Source organism: Tachyglossus aculeatus, chromosome 9, assembly GCF_015852505.1.
Source record: "Tachyglossus aculeatus isolate mTacAcu1 chromosome 9, mTacAcu1.pri, whole genome shotgun sequence".
In the NCBI taxonomy this organism is placed as follows: domain Eukaryota; kingdom Metazoa; phylum Chordata; class Mammalia; order Monotremata; family Tachyglossidae; genus Tachyglossus; species Tachyglossus aculeatus.
Window position 1 is genome coordinate 56867748 of NC_052074.1, and position 25851 is coordinate 56893598.

The 25851-nt window shown below is 43.6% G+C and overlaps 1 protein-coding gene across 2 annotated transcripts in view; it reads right to left on the reverse strand.

Moving 5' to 3' along the window:
- The window catches only part of WIPF1 (WAS/WASL interacting protein family member 1), a 142060-nt gene that overhangs the window by 69909 nt on the left and 46300 nt on the right, over positions 1–25851 (reverse strand). For both annotated transcript variants that reach the window (XM_038751905.1, XM_038751904.1), the window contains exon 3: positions 8886–9051. The gene's annotated coding sequence lies outside the window, so the exon portion shown is untranslated. The remainder of the gene's footprint in view (positions 1–8885; positions 9052–25851) is intronic.

A 25851-nucleotide genomic window follows, 5' to 3' on the forward strand; every position in this document is an offset into this window, starting at 1 on the left:
AGAACACTGCTTGACACATAGCAAGTGCTTAACAAATACCGCAGTCATTATTATCATTATTATTATTATGCCCAAACAAGCAAAACACGAATTTGGTGGATTGATCTGCTTCTGTTCATGTGAGTCACTGGGAATCTATCCTGTAGATCAGTGAGTTATCCCCCTCAATTTTCCTTCTCCTCATTTCCACCTTCAACAACACTGGGATTACTGAAGAGTTCTTCAAACCCAGATGTGGTCTTGTTCATATCTCATAGTATTACAGATTGAAATCTACTATGTCTCAAAATCATTTCTTTGGCTGAGATTTGATGAAAATAGGATGGAAACCCAGAGCTCTCAGGAAAAAAAAAGAATTAAAAATCTTATGACCTAAGGCTCAGGGGGGCAGCTGAAAGACCCAACACCAAATCCTCAAGAAGAGAGAAGCTCATCACAGACACCTGGACATGGAGAAAAAGGAGAATCCCTGATGTGGAATCAATCGAGGGAGCCTCTTGAAAGGCAAAATGGAAAATGCTTCTTGGGTTTTGAAAATTCTGCTTCCTTCTCTAAGAGGGGCAGTGGGAAAGTTGTAGCTATAGTTGGTAAGCGCTTAGTACAGTGCTCTGCACACAGTAATCGTTCAATAAATACGACTGAATGAATGAATGAAATTAGGTCAGAGAGAAGTTAAGTGGTGGGGTGGGGACAGACAAGGAAGGGAAACATGATGGGGAAGAAGAGGGTGTCTGGAGTTTCAGTTCAGTTCACAGTCCAAACTTTTGTACGTTTAGCAAAACCAAAGAAAATTCTGAGGTATAGCCCACTCACTAAACATATTCCTAGGGGAAAAACCATAGTCTAATTTTAAATATGGCCTCATTTAAGGACTACATTTTTTTCATAATCCTGTCTTCTCCCAGCTAGTCAAAAAGCTAATTCTGACAGGATACGGTTCTGAGAAGTAGTTCACCGTGGACCATTCAACCCTGAATGGAGGGGGATTTCCTGGGAAACTTCCAAGAACACAACGCCCAAGCTAATGGGAAAGTCCCAATCTGGCTTCCTAATACATTCATCAGGAACTTCCAAGGGAGACGATTTTTACATAATTTGGGAAGCATTTGTACTAGTCTGGAGCTCAAAAGGGGTCTTCATAATTCCTTCAACTGCTCTTTATTCACTGGCCTACTGGGAAGAACCCAGACTTGGGAGTCAGAGGACCCGCATTCTAATCCCATCTCTACCACTTGGCTCCTGTGTGATTTTGGACCAGTTGCAACTTCTCTGTGCCTCAGTTTCCTCATCTGTAGAATGTATACACTATACCTGTCCTCCCTCCCACTTAGACAGTGAGGCCCATTTGGGACAGGGACTGTGCCTGACCAAGTTAACTTGTATCTACTGCAGCCTTAGAACGGTGCTTGATGCATAGCAAGCACTTAAATACCATAATCATAATTCCTATCATCTCCTCACCGCCAAAGGTCAGAACTATAATGAGCCTTACTTAAACTGTAAACTGTCTGGGGGATAGGGACTGTGTCCCACCTGATTCTAGCTTTTAGCAAAGTGCTTTGCACATAGTAAGCTCTTAACAATACCACAACTGTTACTATTGTCCCTTTGGGTGTGTTGCCCTCTCTAGCCCATCCCACCCCGACCTCACGCCCATTCCATTCCACCTCTCTCCCAGCCCTCGCTTATTTAAAAGAATAGGTGGTCATATGCTGCTTTTGGTTGAGTTGTCCCAAGAAGGCTCCTGGCTAGGCAGGAAGCTGCCCAGGCGTCATCATCATAAAGCCAACATAGAACCCATGGCCAGCTTCTCACCCCTCCTGCATCCTAGACCCCCGTCCACATCCTCCCTGCCCTGTAATTCCCTCACCCTTCATATTTTTTTTTTCAATAGTATTTGTTAAGTACTTTGTATGTGCCAAATACCATACTGAGCCCTGGGGGTAGATACAAGTTAGTTACGTTGGACACATGGAACTCACAGTCTAAGATGGAGAACAGGCCCATGCTCTTTCTACTAGGGGACGTTACTTGTAACTCAAAAGGAAACCCAGAGGGGAAGCATGCATCAATGGGTATAGGCAGTAGTGGGTTTTCATTTATAAACCCTCTAGTAATAATAGTAATGATGGCATTTATTAAGCGTTTACTATTTGCAAAGCACTGTTCTAAAGCGCTGGGGAGGTTACAAGGTGATCAGGTTGTCCCACGGGGGGCTCACAGTCTTAATCCCCATTTTACAGATGAGGTAACTGAGGCACAGAGAAGTTAAGTGACTTGCCCAAAGTCACACAGCTGACAACTGGTGGCGCTGGGATTTGAACCCAGGACCGCTGACTCCAAAGCCCGGGCTCTTTCCACTGAGCCATGCTGCTTCTCTCTAGACGGCAAGCTCGTTGTGGGCAGGGAATGTCACTGTTTATTGTTGTGTTGTATTTTCCCAAGCGCTTAGTATAGTGCTCTGCACACAGTAAGCGCTCAATAAATATGACTGAATGAATGAATTTAAGTGGATCCACAGAGCCAGCCAACACTGTCAGCCCCCATGATGGTTGCTTCCCCATACCTCACAGAAAACATTGCTTTTTCTTAGCAGAAGCAGAACCGATTCTAATAGCCTGAGGCCAGCCTTTCAGCTGTATCCTTAAATAGCCTTCTCCCACACAATTTGGCCGCTCTGCGCTCACATGGTTGCTGATAGGTAACACAGACAGTTTTTAAAACTGGCCCTCATTCCCCTCCCTGTCTCCTCATCACTTCCAATTTAATGGATATTCCACATTCTAACGGCCCGAAGGAAATTCGGTGAAGACTCCCAGTAGGAAAATCGGTGACGTTTCTCCAAACACAAATCTGTAAATAACAATGTGATGGAGAGAGCCTTACAGGAGGTCTGTGGTGGGTCCGCCTGCCTTGCCGGGTGGGTTTTGCCTTCTAATAGAAGTTTGTTGTGGGCAGGGACTATGTCTGTTATATTGTACTCTTTGAATGCTCAATAAATTCGACTGACTGACTACATGATCCAAGCTGTTTCTACACAGAACCAATTTATTTCATAGCACTGCAGACTTAGCTCTATTTTATCTCCAGCCGTGCAGGCCTCCCCCACAACCCCCCGACCCCCACTGCCTTCCAGATCATCATCATCATCATCAATTGTATTTATTTAGCGCTTACTATGTGCAGAGCACTGTACTAAGCGCTTGGGAAGTACAAATTGGCAACATATAGAGACAGTCCCTACCCAACAGTGGGCTTCCAGATCCTCCTTAAGTCCTAATTAGGTAAGCAGGGCTGACCTTTCAGGTAAGTAGAGGCGCTGCATTGACCCCACTGACTCAATCAATCAATGGCATTCATTTATAGAGCCCTTATGGTGTGCAGAACGCTGTACTGAGTGCTTGGGAAAGTACAACAGAACTGGTTGGCACAATCCCTGGCCATATGGGGATCGAGAAGCCATGTGGTTTGGTGGATACAGCATGGGCCCGGGAATCAAAAGGACCTGGGTTCTAACCCTGTCTCTACCACTTGTCTGCTGTGTGACCTTGGGCAAGTCATTTCACTTCTCGGTGCCTCAGTTATCTCATCTGTAAAATGGGAATTAGGACTGTGAGCCCCATATGGGGCAGGGACTGCATCCTAACTGATTAGCCTGTATCTCCCCCAGCTCTTGGTATAAGGCTGCACAGAGTAAGTGCTTAACAAATACCCTAAAAAAAGGGGCATAGCATCTAAAGGGAGGAGCTTACAGTTGAGGGTAAGCAGTCTCTTCTGGCTGAGGTGTGCGTGTGTGTGTGTGTGTGTGTGTGTGTGTGTGAGAAAGAGAGAGAGAGAGAACAATGCAATCACTTCCTTTTCTGAGAGGCCTTCCCACGGGCTAGATAAAGTCTTCTTTACAGAGGATGGGGCCTGTGGTTCTGTCACCACTATGCCACCATTGTTGCTGACTGCTGTGGGGCCTGGGGTATCTTTTACAGAGATACAACGGGCAGGAGAGACTTGATTAGGCTACCAGCAAGGGGTTCAGAGGGGAGTGAATCCTGGCAATTTAGCTGGGCTATGGGAACATACAAACAACAATAAATGTCGTGTTTGTTAAGTTGGCACAATGTGCCAAGCACTGTCCTAAGCATGGGGGTAATGAGAGTATTTGCAAAGCTGATAAAATCCCTGTCCCGCATAGGCTCACAATCTAAAGGGGAGGGAGTACGGCTCTTTAATCCCCATTTTGTAGATGAGGAAACTGAGGCACAGCCAAGTTTAGTGATTTGCCCAAGTTCACCCAGCAGGCAAGTGGTGGAGCTGGGATTAGAACCCAGATTCTCTGACGTCCAGATCTGTGCTATTTTGCTGTCCCTCTATATGAAATATTAAAGGCAAGGGATGCAGGGTAAGATGGAAGCCTTGGGGGCTGGAAAAGCCTTGTCCTACATCCCATCCAGGCAGTAGGAGATGAGTCTCTTTTAGGTAAGTGTGACAGATTTGCTGCTGTGCTATATTAATAGTATCTGAGCATTTACTGTGTACAGAGCACTGTACTAAGCACTTGGAGAGTAAAATACAACAGAGCTAGTAGACTTTCCCTTCCCACTAGTAGATTACAGCCTAGAGGGGGAAACAGCCATTAAAATAAAATACACTGAATTTATTACATCCCTTACTCCATTAAAATAAAATACACTGATATATTACATCCCTTACTCCCCACTCTTTCAGCTCTGCAGACAAGAGTGATAAGCTGTGTGTGACTTTTAAAAGAATCTCAACCCATTAATCAGTAACGACCTCTATGAAAACACCCAGCAACAAAGTCTCTGGAGAATAAAATGTGCAATTTGTGTGATCCAAAAAACCACCAGAAAAACATTTGGACTCAATTTGAAAATGGAGCTCTATTTTGGTATCCCCTCAGTCTTTGTGATGCTATTCCCTACTTTCCTACTCAATGCCCCAATCACTACTTTTGTTCCTAGTATGTCTGTTCATTCAGAACAGCTAATTTATCAATTGTATGCATGTTCTTATTCTTTATCTCTTGTATCTTTGTCCTCCCCAGTAGATTCTAAGGTCCTGGAGGATAAGGACTCTTGTCTTATGTTTCCAGTGTATGTTTCCAAAAGCCTAGTGCAATAGTCCTGCATACAATAGGCACTCAATATATGCTGTCAATGCTGATGTTAGGGAAGCAGCATGGCCTAGTGGAAAGAGAGCTGCCGGAGAGTTAGAGGACCTGGGTCTAGTCCTGGCTCTGCCACTTGTCTGCTGTGTGACCTTGGGCAAATCACTAAGGTAGCAACATAGTGTGGGGTAAGGGGGCATAGGGGGAGGAGGAAATAAAATATGAAGAGATGAGGACAGTGGTAATTGTGTAGAAGAGAATCACTGCTAAGGTCACAGGGAGAAGGCTATACTAACCCTAGTCAACTGGACAATCTGTGGCCCCAGGGCACCTGATTGTCTTATGCTTCCACAAAGCAGAGACATTCAGAGTTTTTATTACTAATAATAATAGTAGTAAGTGCTTACTATGTGTCAAGCACTGTTCTAAGGTCTGGGGAAGCTACAGGTTGATCAGCTTGGATACAGTCTCTGTCCCACATGAGGCTCACAAATTAAAGAGGAGGAAGAACAGGTATTTTACCCCCATTTTGCAGTTGAGGAACCTGAGGCACACCAAGTTAAGTAATTTGTCCAAGGTCCCGCAGCAGACAAGTGGCAGAACCAGGACTAGAACCCAGGTCCTCTAACTCCCAGGCGGCTCTCTTTCCACTAGGCCATGCTGCTTCCCTAATTATTCCCTATATTCTGAGGACTAGTTATCCCTTTTCATTAGTACCTTTTCTCCTTAACCAAGCCCAACTTTTTCCTCCTCTTGAGCCTAAGCACTACCATCCGCTCTACCAGAGTCCAGAACCCCATAGCCAGTAAGTTGGATGCCTGAAAAATTCAGCCTAAGGGAAAACACTGAAGCAGTCGGTTTACTTCTTACTTAATCAGGAGTTGATTAGTTATGTTACTTATTAAGTAGTTACTATGTACCAAGCACTGCTCTAAGCAGTTGGGGTAATTTAAAGCTTGACAGATTAAACTGTCACCTTCTCACATGGGGCTCAAAGTCTAGAATGGGGTAGGCTATAAAGACAAGGTAACAGTAGACTGCAAACAACAATAAATAACAGAGTCAACCCAGAAAATGAGGAGACAAGCAAAAGCATTCTGTATTTTTGCATTCCTATGTTTCTACTTTTCCTTTTACTGTTTTAATTCTCACCTGTATACTCTTTCCCAGTGCTTAGTACAGTTCTCTGCATACTGTAAACACTTAATAAACACTACTGCTACTATTACTACAACTGCTGGCCTTTTTGTCATTTTATGTATAGGCAACATTTTCACCAGAGCCTTAAAAGATTAAAGTGAGAGGGGGAATGGAGGGCAGTTAATTGCTTCTTTTTGGCACCTGGGAAGAGATTTGGTAGGGGAAAAGTGTAAAGTTATTGAAATTACCTATGACTTTTATTCGGCCATATGATCCTGGCCCAACGAATTGGTTGTAATTCCAAGGAATTTGGGGGTGCTGCTGGGTGTGATCCTCTTTGGTGGGCCAATTTCTTTCTCAGTACAGTCTGAAGGTCTGATTAGGTGCTCCAAATTGGTTTATCTACTTCCTGGAGATTTTCCTTAAAATGCTTCTCTGATCCAGTTTAGGTGGTCCGGTTAATAATTCCTGCACCTCTGCACTGTGGGGGATTTTTCAGGGGGAGGCTGGGGATGGGGCAAGAGGGAAGAGAACATCCTTTCCCAACAGTTCTTCCCATTGCCTATTCTATTAAGTGGAACTATCTGACCCAAGGCTTCAGTTAATAAGCTTTACAAAGCATAAAATCAGAATTACAAAATACTGAACATCTGCTCTTGATTCAACCAATTCCATCTCACAAGACAGATGTTCCTAGGTCAGCCTGCAAGCCATATTATCCTTCACCACCAAACCAACGTATAGAAAGAAAAATTGTCTACTCTAAATTTTGAGATTGGAATATTGAAACATTGAAAATAATAATAATAATGGCATTTGTTAAGCACTTACTATGTGCAAATCACTGTTCTAAGCACTGGGGAGGATACAAGGTGATCAGGTTGCCCCATGTGGGGCTCACAGTCTTAATCCCCATTTTACAAATGAGGTAACTGAGGCAAAGAGAAGTTAAGTGACTTGCCCAAAGTCACACAGCTGACAAGCGGCGGAGCTGGGATTTGAACCCATGACCTCTGACCCCCAAGCCCGTGCTCTTTCCCCTGAGCCATGAGCTCTTTCCACTGAGCCACGCTGCTTCTCTCAGAAGAGAAAACAATTTCTCGTCGAAAACAATTTCTATGCTTGATACGCTTATGATCGAAAAATGAAAAATTTCTTCACTGAACACTGGTCATTCAAAGCAGCCATAACTACTCTATCAATCATATTTATTGAGCACTTACTATGTGCACAGCACTGTACTAAGCGTTTGGGAGAGTACAATACAACCGAGCTAGCAGACATGTTCCCTTCCCACAATAACTTTTCAGGCTAGAAAGGGAGACAGACAGTAATATAAATAATTTAATGTATAGATCTAAGTGCTGTGGGGTGGAGGGTGGGGTGAATATCAAACTAACTTTTTCTTAATTAACTAAGGGTGATGAGGAATTGGAATTTTCACTAATTCTTGAATATTCCCCAGTTTTCGCAGTTCTTTTGTTGGCCTTCAAGAACACTGATTTCCGCAAATAGAAACCTCAGGTGAAGAGGGTTAGAACTCTCTCCACTCTCAGTGCTTCTTAGAAACCAGGGAATGGGGAAGGAGGACCCACTGATGAATTTGAAATGAAAGAGGTGCTAGGGCTACATTTTGGATTTGTACTCACTTTGAATGTCACCAGTGACATTAATACTGCCAGGGCTAATGAACACTATGAGCAGCCAAGTCTAAGTAAGTCTGATGCAAAATAAACTCTGGGACCATCCTTTCATTCAGGAGTGATGAGCATCCTGTAACCCAGTAAATGGATTGTGGCACAAATGACTCAAGATGGCACCACAATGAGGAATTTTCACCACATACTGAGTGTTCCATCTTGTCTTTCTGACTTTAAATTTGGACATTTTCAAGAATCGGAGTACATACATTTTGGTTTTATTTTCCTATCAATCTTTCAAATACACTCAGTTCTGCCATAAAGCATTGCTTCAATCTGCATTTTGGCTAGAACATGTTAGGAATTTAAGGAACACATTTGTTGGACATTTTGAACCTCACTTTATATGGAATGACACAGTATAAGAAACAGTTCACACACGGATCGTACTACGGCACCAGTTTTCCTTAATGTGGGGTTCCGCAAGAATACAATGCTCATGTTGTAGGAGAATTGTGTGTATTTTTCAAATACTGCCTGCCTACAAAAACTCTATTCATTGGGCCAAATTTCCATAGGGCTGTTCAATATTTACCAATACCCTTCCACCTGTTCTCCTTATAATACTTCCCATTTTTTGATCTAGGAAGTAAGGGCATTTGCCTGCCGCAAATATATTCCACATTCCTCCACAAGCTTTCCCATAAAAATCTTGAAGCCAGAGGGGAGATAAAAAGTATTTTACATTCATTTCAGGCATGCTTCCTGGTTTAGGTTAGGTTCGGGCCTGACTCAATGTTTACATTCAGCTTTGCAGAGAAAAAGATTAGATAATAATCACTGATGAACATTTTCAAATTCTTGGAAGCCCCATTCCCAGAAATGGTCAGTATATAAGGTATTCCTGGATTAACAGAGGCAAGGCCTGACTTCCCTTCACAGTTTAACAACCACCATGAAATGACAAATGAAATTAAAAATACCTTAGTGGTGCAGTTGGAGTCAAGACGAACCTTGTTGCAGGTTGGGTGCTTTTCACAAGACAGCTGAGATTTTCAGGGTTTCATGTGAATAGTCCAGATGCCTTTCCCCCCACGAGGCAGAAACTCTCCACAAATTCAAAATTCACTGCCGAGTTGGATGGAATTCCTTTTAGAGAGAGATTAAACATGGGGGGTCAGTAGCAGAATGATCCTTAAGGGGACTTAAATCTAGCTAAAATTGTTTTGAAAAATAATCCAGTCCAAGCAATGCTATTAAAAGACTTTATGTCTGTTTGGAGAAGTGGAATAATCAATCAATCAGTGGCATTTACTGAGCACTTACTGTGCAGAGAGCACTGTAGTAAGAGCTTGGGAGAGTACACTACAAGGGTTGGTAGACAGGTTCCCTACCCACAAGGAGCTTACAGTCTGGAGAGGGAGAGAAACATTCAAATAAATTGCAGATATGTACACAAATGCTATGGGGCTGAGGATAGGGTGAATAAAGGGTAAGTGTTCTTTATTTTTAAAAATTAAGATTAAAAACAAAGAGTAATTAAACAATGATACTTTCTTAAAAACCAGCACCACTTTTATGACAGGGACAAAACTGAAAAACTAATAAAAACTCAATATTCAAAAACATAACCATTACATAAGAGGTTTTAGCCTGCCCATTAAAATGAGTCAAGTTAAGAGGAGAGATGAGATGACTGAACCAGAATGAAAACAGTTATGAACAAAACACTGCCCTTAAACCGTTCCTATTCTTGCAGCTGGTTAAGCTAGGAGCACAACAACTATAAACAATAAAATCCACTCCAACATTTAGATGGGAGGCTGGACAATTCATCAGACAAGGTATTCTGGACTATATTCTGTCATAATCATGGCCAGAAAACATTCCCTCTTCCTTCAGTACTGAATCAATATCCACTGCTCTTCTGGCCTATTTCATAGCCTCTTCTACAAATTATCAAAGGCAATTTGCTTTTGCTTTGTTTCTTGGTGGGTTCCTAGGGCACGTGCTCTCGATTGATTCTCAAGAATGATGTAATTCTTCTAAAATATACCACTTGATCTTCTGTCAGAGTCATGACTTTTGTTGCGTAACACCCCAGATTATGTTCTGATTACAATAAATTATTTTGCTTCTACAACCATGTTATTTTGCCTTAACTAAGAGGGAATATATGTTTTACAGGATAGGGGATGGCCAAGCCTCCATTATCTCCTGCAAACCAAAGAACTATTTAGATGCCAAATGAATACTTCTGGACAGGGAGTAAATGATAAATTAGTGTCATTTTCAAGTACCAATTTTTTACATCAATGCAATTACTAACTTACAAATCTTTGACTATTTCTAAGGGGGGAATAAAACGGCTTCATTTTTACATATGTAGAGAGAGTATGTGTAAAGAGGGATGCTGTTGTTGTGTTGCAGAGCTGTTTCTGTAACATATATTAAATTCTTCAAGTTTTCTTCCAGTTATGAGAAGCAGCCTGGCCTAGTGGAAAGAGCATAGGCCTGGGCATAAGGGGACTTGGGTTTTAATCCCGGGTCTACCACTTGTCTGCTGGATGACCTTGGGTACATCTATTCACTTCTCTGAGATTTAGTTTCCGTATCTGTAAAATAGGGATTAAATCCTACTCTTGCTTATTCGGACTGTGAGCCCCACGTGGGACACGGACTTTATCCACCTGGTTATGTTGCATCTACCCCAGTGCTTAGTACAATGCTTGGTACTTAGTAACTGCTTAACAAGTACTCTAAAAAAGTTCTCCCACATAACACTGAGATCAATTTTTCATTATTTGAACAATATAATTTTTAAAAATTCTGCTTACTGAACTATTAAACAGTAGTTTTTCTAGTGCAATAAACTAATGACAGTCCCTAGACTGAAAACTCCTTCTGGGTAGGGATCATGACTACCAACTCTTGTACTTTCCCAAGCACTTAGTACAATGCTCTGCAAACAGTGAGTGCTCCGTAAATACCATCGATGGATCAGGAGGCATTTCCATCAAATAAAGCCCTCGAGATCCACAGAAAGATGAAGGATGGGTCGTAGGTGAGGTAAGGGCATTTTAGATGAACTTTGAGATCACCTCCGGCTTTCTTCAGCTTGGAGTGACAGACCCTGGATACTAATGAAATGCAATTTTCTGCTGAAAGCTTCTCAGCAAAACAGCCTGTTTTGCTCTTTGCCAAGAGCAGCAAATGGAAAATTGCTTTGTGAAGCCATGAAAAGACCTGAAAGTATATTAACTAGTTTTCTTCCCACCACTCAATCACCAGTTGCTTGACTAGGCTAAAGGCCAGTAGGAATCTCACCCTCTGCTCCTTTTTTCAAAGTACTGAGTTGAAGGAAGTGGTATGCTGAAACTATTAAAAAGTTCTCTTAAACAGAAAAACAGTTTAATAAGCATCTGTACGTGGCCCGGAGGAAACAAACAGCTCAGCTCATTTTAATGTAAAACGGTTGGAGGACCAGTTTTCTTTGGCTGGCCCCGACACCCAGAACAAAGTGAAGTAGAAGTCTGACTATTATCCGGTGAATTTTGGCATGGGACATTGTGTAGCGGGACAATCCACTTTTTTGGAACCATATTGGTTAACCAGACCAAACAGCAGGAGATAAGCTGTTACCAACTTGTACTTCCCAAGCGCTTAGTACAGTGCTCTGCACACAGTAAGCGCTCAATAAATACGATTGATGATGGTGATGGTCTCCTGTAAAATGGAAACTCCAATGCTGCTGAATGGTCCTTAGTCAGAAGGCATTTTTCACGCTCCACCTCCGTGGAACCCTGACTACTGACCTCTGTGAGCCCGCTGTTGGGTAGGGGCCGTCTCTATATGTTGCCAACTTGTACTTCCCAAGCACTTAGTACAGTACTCTGCACACAGTAAGTGCTCAATAGATACGACTGAATGAATAATATATCTTTGAGACCAAATAGTGGTGAAGGAATTCTCACAGCAGAGAGGGAATCCTGCTTTTACTCTCCACTCAGGACAAATTGGGTTAATGGTTTCTACAGATGAGATCACACAATTATTTATCATAATCAGAGCTCATCTAAAGTCCCATTTTGGAGAATTCTATCCCCCACCCCCGCAATTAGATAACACAGTTTTAAGTAAAAGCAGTAATTTTTCCCTATGAACAATGGCAACTCCACCCAAATGCTGAGAATTAGACCAATTTATTTCAGAGTCTAAGCCCTAGTCCTGCCTTGCCAAATGCTCTTTTTGTCACATCCTGTCTTGCTGCTCAGTTCAGAACAAATACTTCCTTCATTCACTACCTGAAGGGTAAAGGATGGCTTCATCACCTGATCCGAGAAAACTTTCATTCTGCACTTGTAGGCCTTTCTTTCTAAGGGTGACTGCCATCCAACATTAAAAATTCATTCTCTGATTTTCAAATGGGCAGTGACACTATATTAGTTCAGGGCAGCTTCCAGAGGGAAAACAGATGGTGTTTTCTTCTTCTTCTAGAAGTTTTAATATGGATTCAGGAAATGGAAATTGGTGTCAGTTTAGTCTTATGGAGAATAAATAAGAATGTCACTGTGAGCTCCGTGGTCCGCTGAACAGCCCAGCTCCTCTCCCTTTGGCCAATGAAGGACTCCAGAACTGCCCCTTGCAAGGCTGTAGCTGGTTACACCTTGCTGACTAACAGGGTTCAGGTAAGAACCCTGAGGAAGCTGTGGCAGTTTGGAACCAAAGACTGTAGCCTGGACTAGGGAGGAAAAATCAACCACTATCCACCTTCCTATTTTTGCCCTTAATTTTGGACTCGTGAATCTATATGCAGAGCACTGTACTGAGCACTAGAGAGTAAGCTATTAGGCACTTGGGAGCCCACAACAGAAGAAAAACACTCCGTCTCTGCCTTCTAGGAGCTTACAGACTTTTATTACTAACATTATGATTATTAGTGACATGAACCCTGGCCCACAAGAGACTCGAAATCTAAGGACAGACACCTAGAACAATAAGAATATCATCTGATCAACTTTTCTATCTTATTACTAACATTCACTAGACACTTGGTCCCTCCAATTTCTGTGAGCCCCCATGAAAGACATGGACTGTGTCCAAACTGATTATCTTATATCTATCCCAATACTCAGTACAGTGCCCGGCACATAGTAAGCATTTAACAAATACCATTAAAAAACCAAAACAGAAACGTGCCCGGCATATAGTAAGCATTTAACAAATACCATTAAAAAAACCAAAACAGAAACAATTAAAAATAAAATCGTGTTGGTGGTTCTTTGTGATGGAGTACTCATCATGTCCAATACCACAAAAATGAATATAAACTGTTTTTTCAGACACCGCAGAGCACTGCATTTAAACAGTTGTTGGACTGACACTCCCTAGTTTCCTTACCAGTGTGCTGACCAAAACTCATACTGAAAACATGATTCATGGCAGAACTGAGTGCATTTACTCAGGACTTTAGCAGAGTGCTTTTCACACAGTAAGGACTTAATAAATACCTCAATTAGGAATATCTTCTGCTAGGTCAGTGTATTTGTTGATCAAAACATCTAGAGAAATGTGGAGTCTTCGGGACTAGCTTTTGATAACTGCCTTCCTAAGCAGTACCCTAACCTACTCAGCAGCTGTCTGTGGTTCACATAAACCAGCATTTCCTCTCAGGTCACTTAAAAAAAAAAAACAGCCTGAGTAATATGGGATAGAATGCTCTCGGTTCAATGTTTCCACTGCTATTCTCTGGCCAGTAAAAATATCAAATCAAATTGCATTTGGAAAAAGGAGACGAGCTTAAAGAGACTGGAGCAATCATTTCGTACAATCTGAAAGTTTTGAAAAGCTAAACAAATCCCAAAGCCCACACATGTTCACATCCCTACTTTCTGAGGACTGTTTTATGACTATTTGTGTGGCAGTCAAAATGAGCTCTGTAATTCTCCCCCAAAGTCCAGATACCATTCAAGTCTCTGCAAACCTTTAACTGCCTGTTTCTTGGCATCTGTAGTCTCTTGGCAATTGGTAACCAGCCTGAATATTGGCTGGGGTGATTATCAGAGGAAAAGCAAAGTGGTCTATTCTGATACTGTCAGAGATGGAGGAAGGAGAGATTCTTATTTCGGGTTTCCATCTTTGTGGAAGCCAGCCCAACACCAGATGGGTCCCTGAGTTCCGAAGACTTTAGAAACCCCTCATAGGATGTGAAAAGCTAAGGGCTACTGCCTTCTCCTGATCTCCTCCTAGAGCACAAAAACCTCAAGAATGTGACACTGTTTGAATCCCACCTCCATTTATTTGGGCACTGCCTTCATGAATCTCAGGGCGGGTGGAGACCTTCTTCCTCTTAACTGTATTTGTTAAGGGCTTACTATGTGCTAGAAGCTGTTCTAAGTGCTGGGATAGATACAAGGTAATCAGGTCGCAAACAGTCCCCGTCCCACGTGGGGCTCACAGTCTAAGTACTGAATCCCCATTTTACAGTTGAGGAAACTGAGGCACAGAGAAGTGAAGTGACTTGCCCAAGATCACACAGCAGGCAAGTGGCAGTGATGGGATTAGAACCTAGGCCCATGCTCTTTCCACTAAGCCACGCTGCTTCTCGTTATTCCCGATTCTACAGGTAAAAGGGCCAGGAATCCTTTGATGACTTTCGGAGCTTCTTGACTTTTGATCTATCCACTACAGAGCCAAAGAATACAAAATGTTGGTGACCAATGGCCTCCAGAAGAATTTATCCAAGGGTCACTTTCAAGTGAAAGAAATAAGCGGGCTGAGAATACATTTATCCCTAGTGGCTAATAAAAATAATAGTGGTTCTTCTTAAGTGCTTACTCACCAAATGCTTTGAAAAAACCTGAGGTAGATATAAGACAATTGGGGCTTGCTTCAAGTGGTAAAAAAACCAGGCCCTGCTCACCGGCCCTGGCTCACGATCTGTCTACATAATTTATGCACTTACACAAAGCTATCTTAAATTGCATAACCTGAGCTGTATTTCTCTAAGGCACGGTTTTGACAAGTATACATAAAAACTGAGCGCATTTGGAAGACATGCTAAACTTGCTTTGGATTCACGGAAGATTACATGGCATAGTCCCACCATTTTGGCCTAAAGCTAGCAAGCATAAAGTATATCCGTAATACTAAAATAAACAAGCATGTTAGAGTACAGTCTTATGATCACATTTCTAGCTAGTGAAAACTTTAGGACTCATGCCCTGACTACATGCCTCTGGCTCTTAGCCTGCAGACATTCAATCTGGCACCAAATCCTTCCTGTTCTACCTTCACAACATCTCTAAAATGCTCATCTTCCTCTCCATCCGAACTGCTACCATGCTGGTCCAAAGCCCTTAACATAGTCTATCTCGACTACTGCATCAGCCTCCTCAGTGACCTACCTGCTTCTGGTCTCTCCCCACTCCAGGCCTTACTTCACTCTATTGCCTTCACTCCCGCTAAATTGTGAGCTCCTTGTGGGCAGGGAACACGTCTACCAACTCTGTTATACTATACTCTCCCAAGAGCTTGGTATAGGGCTCTGCAGATAGTAAGCACTCAATAAATACCATTGATTGACTGGATCATTTTTCTGAAACACCATTCCGTCCACATCTTCTCTCTCCTCAAAAACCTCCAAGTCGTTGCCCATCCACCCCCAATTATATTATTGACAATAATAATAATGGTGGTATGTGTTAAGCATTTACTACGTACCTAGCACTGCACTAATTGCTGCAGTAGATACAAAGTAATCAGGTCCCCTATGCGGCTTACAGTCTAAGTAGGAGGGAGAAAAGGTTTGAATCCCCATTTTCCAGATGAGGGAACTGAGGAACAGAGAAGTGAAGTGACTTGCCTAGGGTCACACATCAGACAAGTGGCAGAACCAGATTAGAACTCACATCCTTCTGACTTTCAAGCCCGCGCTCTTTTCATTATGCCACACTGCTGTGTAGGCAGGCAGTGCATCTTCCCCATGCTGGTACATCTCGGAAGGCACACCATTTTTCACACAACGGTGACTTTCTGGAAAAAGACCATGACCCAGAGGCCAATTCTCTATGTGTAGGGCTTCTCGTCTTAATAAATCAATGAAAGGTATTTATTGGGCACTTACTGCATGCAGAGCCCTGAACTAAGTGCATGCAGAGTTGGCAGACATGTTCCTTGCCCACAGCGAGTTTACAGTCGAAGTAGTAGAGATGTACTAATGGATCCTCGTCAATATTTCTGCCTCCTAAAATGTGATGAGGTCCTGTGATAGCGTGTGGCAGAATCATCAAGGTGGTCGACGAAGGCAGTCGAGGACGTCGGACCCTCCGTTGTCGACCCGGAAGTAACAGACGTACCTTAGGTTTCTCGAACTAGGAAGGTTATGCAATGAGGTAACGATGCCGCATGGGCACTTTAGTGGAAATCCACAGAACCTAGAGCATGTTGCTCAAGTCATTCATTCATTCATTCAATCGTATTTATTGAGCGCTTACTGTGTGCAGAGCATTGTACTAAGCACTTGGGAAATACAAGTTGGCAACATATAGAGATAGTCCCTACGCAACAATGGGCCCCAGCTCTCTCTCCAGAGCCATTGGGTTGTCTTTCGTATCCCTGTCAGTACGGGTACTGCCTCCAAGCTGCAGGACTTGGCGCAGGAGTCAGCCAGTCAATCGTATTTATTGAGCGTTACTGTGTGCAGAGCACTATGTTAAGTGCAGGAGCTATGGTAGATGGATGCCGGGTATTTACGAATAAAAACATTGGCCAAAAAGGCATCCAGTTCCCTATCCGTTCCCGACAGGGGACAAGACCAGCTGAAAACCAACCTGTCTTGTTTAAGGAGGAGGAAAGGCCACCCTTGGCTCCAAAACTATTCAAGAAGGTAGAGAAGTCCTTTTTGGGGATGGTTTGCATAGCCTCCTGGTGGTTTATTTTCCTTACTTTAATTTGCTTGTCGTCTAAAGTCTTTCATTAGGATCATGGAGATGAAAGATGTGGACAGTGTACAGCTTATTTGCTTTGGGAGTTTTTTAATCTCTGAGATATCATCAGCAACCAGGTATGGTGGTGCCAGCTACCTGTGCACACAGCCTTGATGATTATCTGTTAAGTAGGATTGTGGAGAAAAAAACCCATTTCCTCTTCAAGCTGGAGCTTGTTAATTGGGTTCCTTGTTCCATCAAAACTGCTGGGAAGTTGCTACTGAGCTCCTTGCATGTTCCAGGAGACTGACGTCATATGTCTTTTGTATCTCTTGCACGTTTCCCCAGTGCCTAGGATAGGTTTTCTCTAACTGAATCCTACCTTCTCCGTCACACCATTCCCACACTCCATATCTTTATATGTTCATTTATTTATTTCCTGGGCCTATTATTTATATCCATTCTTCCTTCTTCCTTCAGTCGTATTTATTGAGCGCTTACTGTGTGCAGAGCACTGAACTAAGTGCTTGGGAAGTTAGCTATGATAGCTGCTGCAACTTAGTTCCACTGGTTCCCCCATTAGGTTGTGAGCTCCTTGAAGGCAGGGACTGCACGGTTAGCACATGGTAAGTGCTTAGCACTTAGTATGCGCTTAACAAATACCGTAATTATTATTACTGTTTTGCTTCTTGTTGCCCAAATACTACAGAATGAGTTCAATCACTACTGTTGATACTGAAATACACTCAATTTTGCCATAATGCATGTTTTCACTCTGCATTTTGGTTAGAAGCAGCACGGTCCAGTGGATAGAGCACGAGTTGGGGAGTCAGAAGGTACTGGGTTCTAATAGTGACATTCAGTAAGCGCTTACTATGTGCAAAGCACTGTTCTAAGCATTGGGGAGGTTACAAGGTGATCAGGTTGTCTCATGAGGGGCTCACAGTCTTAATCCCCATTTTCAGATGAGGTAACTGAGGCCCAGAGAAGTGACTTGCCCAAAGTTACACAGCTGACAAGTGGCAGAGCCGGGATTTGAACCCATGACCTCTGACTCCAAAGCCCATGGTCTTTCCACTGAGCCACGCTGCTTCTCTAATCTCGGCTCTGCACTTCTCTGACCTTGGGCAAGTCACCTAACTTCTCTGTGTCTCACTTACCTTATCTGTAAAATGGGGATTAAGACTGTGGGCCACCTGTGGGACAAGGACTGTGTCGATCCTGATAACTTGTAACTACCCCAGTGTTGACTACAGTGTCTGGCACATAATAAGCACTTAACAAATATGATATAAAAGAACAAAACCCAAAAATTGCTTGTTTATAACAATGTCTGTCTCCCCTCTATACTGTAAACTCGTTAAGGGCAGGGAACATGTCTACTAATTCTGTTGTACTGTACTCTCCTAAGTGCTTAGTACAGTGTTCTGCACATAGTAAGCGCTCAATAAATACCACTGACAGAGTGATTGATTCTAAGCAAGGCGAGGGCATGAGTATGAGGGTGGCTGGGAGAGAATCAAGAATAAGTGCTCTGAAAACATACTTTCCCACCTCATTAGCTGGGAAGCAGGAATTTCCCAATCTCTTTTTCCACCAAGCACCCCATTCTTACGGATCTACCAATAGAAACACAAAGAAGCCCGAATAAAGGTACACTAGATGAAGGGCAGCGGTTGAATTGAGAGAAAGGGCTAAGGGTCAGAAAGAGTCTAAAATGACTCTTTCGCTTTTCCTTCACTTCTGGAATATTTTGTGAAACTCATCTTGGACTAGCTGCATGGAGAGCACATCACAGGCACAAACAGCCACCTAAATTTGCCCCACCTCACGTTGTCACGCCTTAGTTCCCTGCGATTCAGACAGGTTTCATTTGCTAAACTGTGAGAAATGATCCTCAAAAAGGCTGGTCTGTTTCACCCTTAGGAAATTTTCTTTTCCTGAGTTATGCCACCAGAGTTCAAAAATCTTTCTCCACTCCCTCTCTCCATTAAATTTTCCCCTTTCTTTGGGACCTGCTGTACTCTCATGCATGATCTATCCTATTTATTTATTTAAACCCAATTTTAAAAATGAGTGAGATTGTTTGAGGTGCCACTGGCCTAATCACCCTGCTTAAGAAGCTAAAAACAACTAGCACAAAAACTCTGCTTGAGGGATACCTTCAAAGCTGGAAAGTGAGAATTAGCAAGGCCTAGTGGCTACAGCACAGGCCTGGGAATGAGAAGGATTTAATCCCGGCCCTGTCACCTGCCTGCTGTGTGACCTTGGGCAAGTCACTTCACTTCTCTGTGCCTCAATTACTTCATCTGCAAAATGGGGACTAAGACCATAAACCCTATGTGGGAAATGGACTGTGTCCAACCTGATTAGCCTGTATCTACCCCAGGGCTTAGAACAGTGTCTGGCACATAACAGAGAGCGGGAAGGGCCTCTTGGAGGAGTTGTGAGGATAATAGATACATTGTGAAGGCACTCTGGAACAAGTAAGAGCACTAGAAACACTTAATGTCTTATTATTTAAGCCCATTTCAGATGCTTTGGACAGCAGTGCCATGTTCTGATTTTTTTTTAATGGTATTCGTTAAGCACTTACTATGTGTCAGGAGCACTGAGGAAGATCCAAGGTAATCAGGGAGGGCACAAGTCTCTGTTCCACGTGGGGCTCACAGTCTTAATCCCCATTTTACAGATGAAGTAACTGAGGCACAGAGAGGTGAAGTGCTTGTCCAAGGTCACACAGCAGACAAGTGGCAGAGCTGGGACTAGAACTCAGGTCCTTCTGATTCCCGGGCCTGTGCTCTATCAACTAGGCCATGTTGCTTCACGCTGCCAAAGCTGCTTCTGGACCACGGAGGCTCAGAGACGGCCTCTCTGAGATGCCCGCAAGGTCAGTCTAGGGCTCTTACGGCCACAGAAGGACCTGTGATTGCTCGGACAACTCATAAGCGGTGCTGTAGGACTCCTCTTCCTCCCTTCAAGGCCCTGCTGAGAGCTCACCTCCTCCGGGAGGCCTTCCCAGACTGAGCCCCTTCCTTCCTCTCCCTCTCGTCCCCCTCTCCATCTCCCCCATCTTACCTCCTTCCCTTCCCCACAGCACCTGTATATATGTATATATGTTTGTACATATTTATTACTCTATTTATTTATTTATTTTATTTGTACATATCTATTCTATTTATTTTATTTTGTTAGTATGTTTGGTTTTGTTCTCTGTCTCCCCCTTTTAGACTGTGAGCCCACTGTTGGCTAGGGACTGTCTCTATATGTTGCCAATTTGTACTTCCCAAGCGCTTAGTACAGTGTTCTGCACATCGTAAGCGCTCAATAAATACGATTGATGATGATGATGATGATGATGGAACATCTGAGTGATCTTTAAAGCTAGTTCAGCAACAGAATTGCTCCACTCAGTAAGGCCTGATGAAAGGGGTGGGGACCCAACCGTCTTGCATGTTTTGTATCTCACAACGACAGACAATATCTGCGCTCCTCCCTCTCCACCAGCTGTCTGGCGATACAATATACTGACCATGTGGGGAGGGCTGAGAGTGTAGATGAGTCAGTGTAACGCAGCAACACTCCTGGAAAAACAAATCAAGTACATGCCTGGATGATGGTGGGGTTACACCTTCCCTCGAACTCCCTCCCAAGCCTAAGGTTGCTTTCTCAGGAGGTAGCTGGGCCTTTTACAAGCTCTTTGGGGTCTTGGCCACCTTCTTCAGAATGCTGTACTCAGCTGCTCTGGGCAAAGGGGAGCTTAAGATTTTGACTTTACCATTAATTCGTTCAGTCATTCAATCAGCTAGAAGCAGTATAGCCTTGTGGATAGAGCATAGGCCTGGGTGTCAGAAGGACCTGGGTTCTACTCCCGCTCCGCCACTTGTCCGCTGTGTGTTCTTGGAAGCACTTCACTTCTTTGTGCTTCAGTACCTCATCTGTAAAATGGGGATTCAGACTGGGAGCTCCACGTAGGACAGGGACTGTGTCCGACTTGATTATTTTGTACCTATCCCAGCATTGAGTATGGTGCCCGGCACATAATAAGTGCTTAACAAACACCACAAAAAAAAATGGTGAGAAAGCTCTGTTCACCCAATCTGCATTCTGGTTCTATTAAAAAGAGGAGCTCGGCCTGGAAATAATTTGTACTTCCCAAGCGCTTAGTACAGTGCTCTGCACATAGTAAGCGCTCAATAAATACGATTGATGATGATAATCTCTCTGCCTCCTAATACCACTATTGGTGTAGTGGAAAGTAAGTCAGCCACACACATTTATTGAGTGCTTACTGTGTGCAGAGGACTGTACTAAGCACTTGAGAGAGTACAATACAACAATATAACAGACACATTTCCTGCCCACAACGAGCTTACAGTCTAGAGGGGCAGACAGACATTAATATAAATAAATAAAATTACATAGATGCATTGAAGTGCCGTGGGAGATGCAAGGGAGCAAGTCAGGGTGATGCAGAAGGGAGTGGGAGAGAGAAAAGGAGGGCTTGAAATCAAGGTTCTAGCAACAGCTTTGCAAAAACCAGAATGTGCAGAGCACTGTACTAAGCACTTGGGAAAGTACAATATAAAAGAATTGGTAGCCACGTTCCCTGCCCACAACAAGATTACAGTTTAGTGCTAAGCATTTATCAGGGTACTAGTTTATTTATTCCTGTGCTTTGACTCTTACTCCTATTGCACTTGTGATTATCTATCTCCCCCATTAGGCTGTAAGCTCCTCAGGGGTGGAGACAGTGTCCTCTTATATGTCCCCACGTGTCTCTTTACGCCGTTCTGTTCACGGAGACCAGAGTCTCTGTTTACAGCAGATGCTCAATAAACACATACAATTTTACTCTTTATTGCCTAGACAGATAAAAAAAAATGGGTTTCCAAAAACACAAAACCCTCACACATTTTAAAATCTGATTCAGCTGCTTGGCTAAATGAATGTCTAAGAGGTAGATCATAGATTTATTGTTGAACAGAGCCTAGAAGAGATCCTTGCACGTAGCAAAATACAGCCTAACTGTTCCATTCGGGCAGACAACATTCATCTCATTATACGGGCTGCTTCTCTAAATCCACTCTTAGTTGGCACCTTCTCCAAATTTATGAAGCGAGGGACAATGACATCTTAACATATCCAGGTCCATAAGCATGCCAAGGGATTGCCCCATGAGTGAGTATGAAGGGTATTCATGAAAACCCCATGGCTCATGAAATGTATCACTGGTGGTCTTGCTCGGCAGTGAATTGACTCTGGAGACAGCTTTCACAGCTGCCCAAGGCAAATGTTGGCACTTTTAATTCAGAATTAATATAGCCTGGATAATAAAAGAATCTTTCTCCTCACTTTGGCAAGTCATGGCCAATAGGACTGACCAAAAGTAGTCTGTGAGCCTCATGAGGGACAGGGTCTGTGTCCGACCTAATTAACTTATACCTACCCCAGCGCTTAGAACAGTGTTTGATACATAGTAAGCGCTTAACAAATTCCATTTAAAAAAAAATACGTCTGAGATACAACCAGTAAAAATGGTACACGATGTGTGCCTGGCCTAGTGGATAGAGCACGGCCTGGGGAGTTGGAAGGACCTGGGTTCTAATCCTGGCTCTGCCACTTGTCTGCTGTGTGACCTTGGGCAAGTCACTTCACTTTTCTGTGCCTCAGTCACCTCAACTGTAAAATAGGGATTGAGATGGTGAGCCCCATGAAGGATATGGACTGTGTCCCTTATATCTACCCCAGCTTTTAGTACATTGCCTAGCACATAGTAAGTGTTTAACAAGTACCATTTTTTAAAAAAAAGTGTTGAGGGGAAGATCACTGGCAGAGGTGAGGTTTGCTAACTCTTCCACAGCTACAGCTGTATGACAAGGACACACTGAGTGAGATCTGTGGGCCTCTGAGCACTGTTAAAGCTGTGCCTCACACCATGCAAGCACAGCCAATAAAAGCCTCCTCTGCCTTTTAACAAAATGCCCTGCTTTGTTCTCACTGTATATATTAGAACTGTTGGGCTCTCTGCAAAGTCCAGTTACATCTCCCTTGCTAGACACTTGGACCTGCGGTTAAGACGATAGACTCTAGACTGTAAGTTCGTGGTGGGTAGGGAACAGGCCTATCAAACCTGCTATACTCTACTCTCCCAGGCACTTATTACAGTGTTCTGTGCACGGTAAGTGCTCAATGACTATGACTGATTAAGAATCAAGAATTGGGAGCTCTGATTTTAGCTTTGGCCTTAAGGTCAAGTCTTAAAATGTCATGGAATAGAGGCATATCAGAGTCTATTGGAAGTGAGTTAACACTCTTATCCTTATCAACAATCTGGATTGGGTTGGAATCCCTTTTGGGGGGATGGTGGGGGAGGATTTCAGACACTTCTCACGATGCTAATGTGACTCATTTTGGCTATCTCTCCTCCCTTGCAAACTGAAGACAATGATCTTTATTGGATCTATTTCACTGGTAAGTTGTAATAATAATAATTATTACAATAATAACAACAACAATAATAGCATTTGCTAACTACTATGTGCCACGCACTGTATTAAGCAATGGGGTAGATGCAATATGATCTATGATCTATGATGATCTTATCTACCCCAATATGATGGGGTAGATTCAATACAGATACAAGACTCAATATGTCCAAGACTGAACTCCTTATCTTCCCTCCCAAACCCTGCCCTCTCCCTGACTTTCCCGTCACTGTAGACGGCACTACCATCCTTCCCGTCTCACAAGCCCGCAACCTTGGTGTCATCCTCGACTGCGCTCTCTTGTTCACCCCTCACATCCAATCCGTCACCAAAACCTGCCGGTCTCACCTCCGCAACATCTCCAAGATCCGCCCTTTCCTCTCCATCCAAACCGCTACCTTACTGGTTCAATCTCTCATCCTATCCCGACTGGATTACTGCTTCAGCCTCCTCTCTGATCTCCCATCCTCCTGTCTCTCCCCACTTCAATCTATACTTCACGCTGCTGCCCGGATCATCTTTGTGCAGAAACGCTCTGGGCATGTTACTCCCCTCCTCAAAAATCTCCAGTGGCTACTAGTCAACCTACACATCAAGCAAAAACTCCTCACCCTCGGCTTCAAGGCTGTCCATCACCTTGCCCCCTCCTACCGCACCTCCATTCTCTCCTTCTCCAGCCCAGCCCGCACCCTCCGCTCTTCTGCCACTAACCTCCTCACTGTCCCTCGTTCTCGCCTGTCCCGCCGTTGACTCCCGGCCCACGTCCTCCCCCTGGCCTGGAATGCCCCCAATCCCTCCGCACGTCGCCAAGCTAGCTCTCTTCCTCCCTTCAAAGCCCTACTGAGAGCTCACCTCCTCCAGGAGGACTTCCAGACTTAGCTCCCTTTTTCCTCTCCCCCCCATCCCCCCCGCCATACCTCCTTCCCCTCCCCAGAGCACCTGTATATATGTTTGTACAGATTTATTACTCTATTTTACTTGTACATATTTACTATTCTATTTATTTTGTTAATGATGTGCATCTAGCTTTACTTCTATTTATTCTGATGACTTGACACCTGTCCACATGTTTTGTTTTGTTGTCTGTCTCCCCCTTCTAGACTGTGAGCCCGTTGTTGGGTAGGGGCCGTCTCTATATGTTGCCAACTTGTACTTCCCAAGAGCTTAGTACAGTGCTCTGCACACAGTAAGTGCTCAATAAATAAGATTGAATGAATGAATGAATGAATGAATGAATACAAGAGATATTCAAGTTAGACACAGCCCCTCTCCCCCTTCTGGACTGTGAGCCCATTGCTGGGTAGGGACCATCTCTATATGTTGCCAACTTGTACTTCCCAAGCACTTAGTACAGTGCTCTGCACACAGTAAGTGCTCTATGAATACAACTGAATGAATAAATGAATGAATGAGTAGGATTTAATCTCCATTTTGCAATGGAGGAAATTGAGGAACAGAGAAGTGAAGTGACTTGCCCAAGGTCACGCAGCAAACAAGCGGTGGAGCCAGGATTAGAACCCAAGTCTTCTCATTTCCAGGCCTGTGATCTTTCTGCTAGGCCTGCTTTCCAGGTTGTGTTAGTAAACTGGTTAAGGTTTGCAACAATATAATCTTATTGTAAAGACAAGCACTGAAAATAACTTTTAATGTTGCCACTCTACTGTTTCCAGCTTCAAAGGCCATTTCATTACATCATCATCATCATCATCATCATCAATTGTATTTATTGAGCGCTTACTATGTGCAGAGCACTGTACTAAGCGCTTGGGAAGTACAAATTGGCAACATATAGAGACAGTCCCTACCCAACAGTGGGCTCACAGTCTAAAAGACTCCGGGGGCTGCCCGGAAAACTAGCCTGTCTGTCTGTACCTGCTTGCTGAGGGCAGAGAATGTGTCTGTTAAAACTGTACTCTCTCAGGCACTTAGTACAGTGCTCTGCACACAGTAAGCACTCAATAAATATAATTGACTGCCTGACTCTGAGATTGAGCCAGCCAGGTTCCAGGAGAGAGTGACTCCCTTGGTAGCAGCCTGCTTTTTTCTGCTCCCTTCTCTTTCAGGCTTTTTGGGAGAGACATGGGAGGGGAAGGGAGCAGTGATGGCCAAAGTGATGCTAGACAGAGCAAGTGGCTTGGCCTCCTGGAAAGAAATGGACCCAGATGTCAGAGGACCTGGGTTCTAATCCCAGGTCTGTCACTCGTTGGTTGTGTAATCCTAGGTATGTCACTTAACTCCCCTGAGTCTCAGTTTCCTCATCTGTTCCCCTCCCACTCTGAATGAGGGACACGGTCTGACTCCCACTTGCTTATCTTGATTTTAGTACAGCTCTTGGCACAAAGTACTATAATAATAATAATGAAAATGGCATTTATTAAGCGCTTACTATGTGGCAGGCACTGTACTAAGCGCTGGAGTGGATACAAGCAGAGTTGGACACAGTCCCTGTCCCATGTGGGGCTCACAGTTTCAATCCCCATTTTACAGATGAGGTAACTGAGGCCCAGAGAAGCAAAGTGACTTTCCCAAGGTCA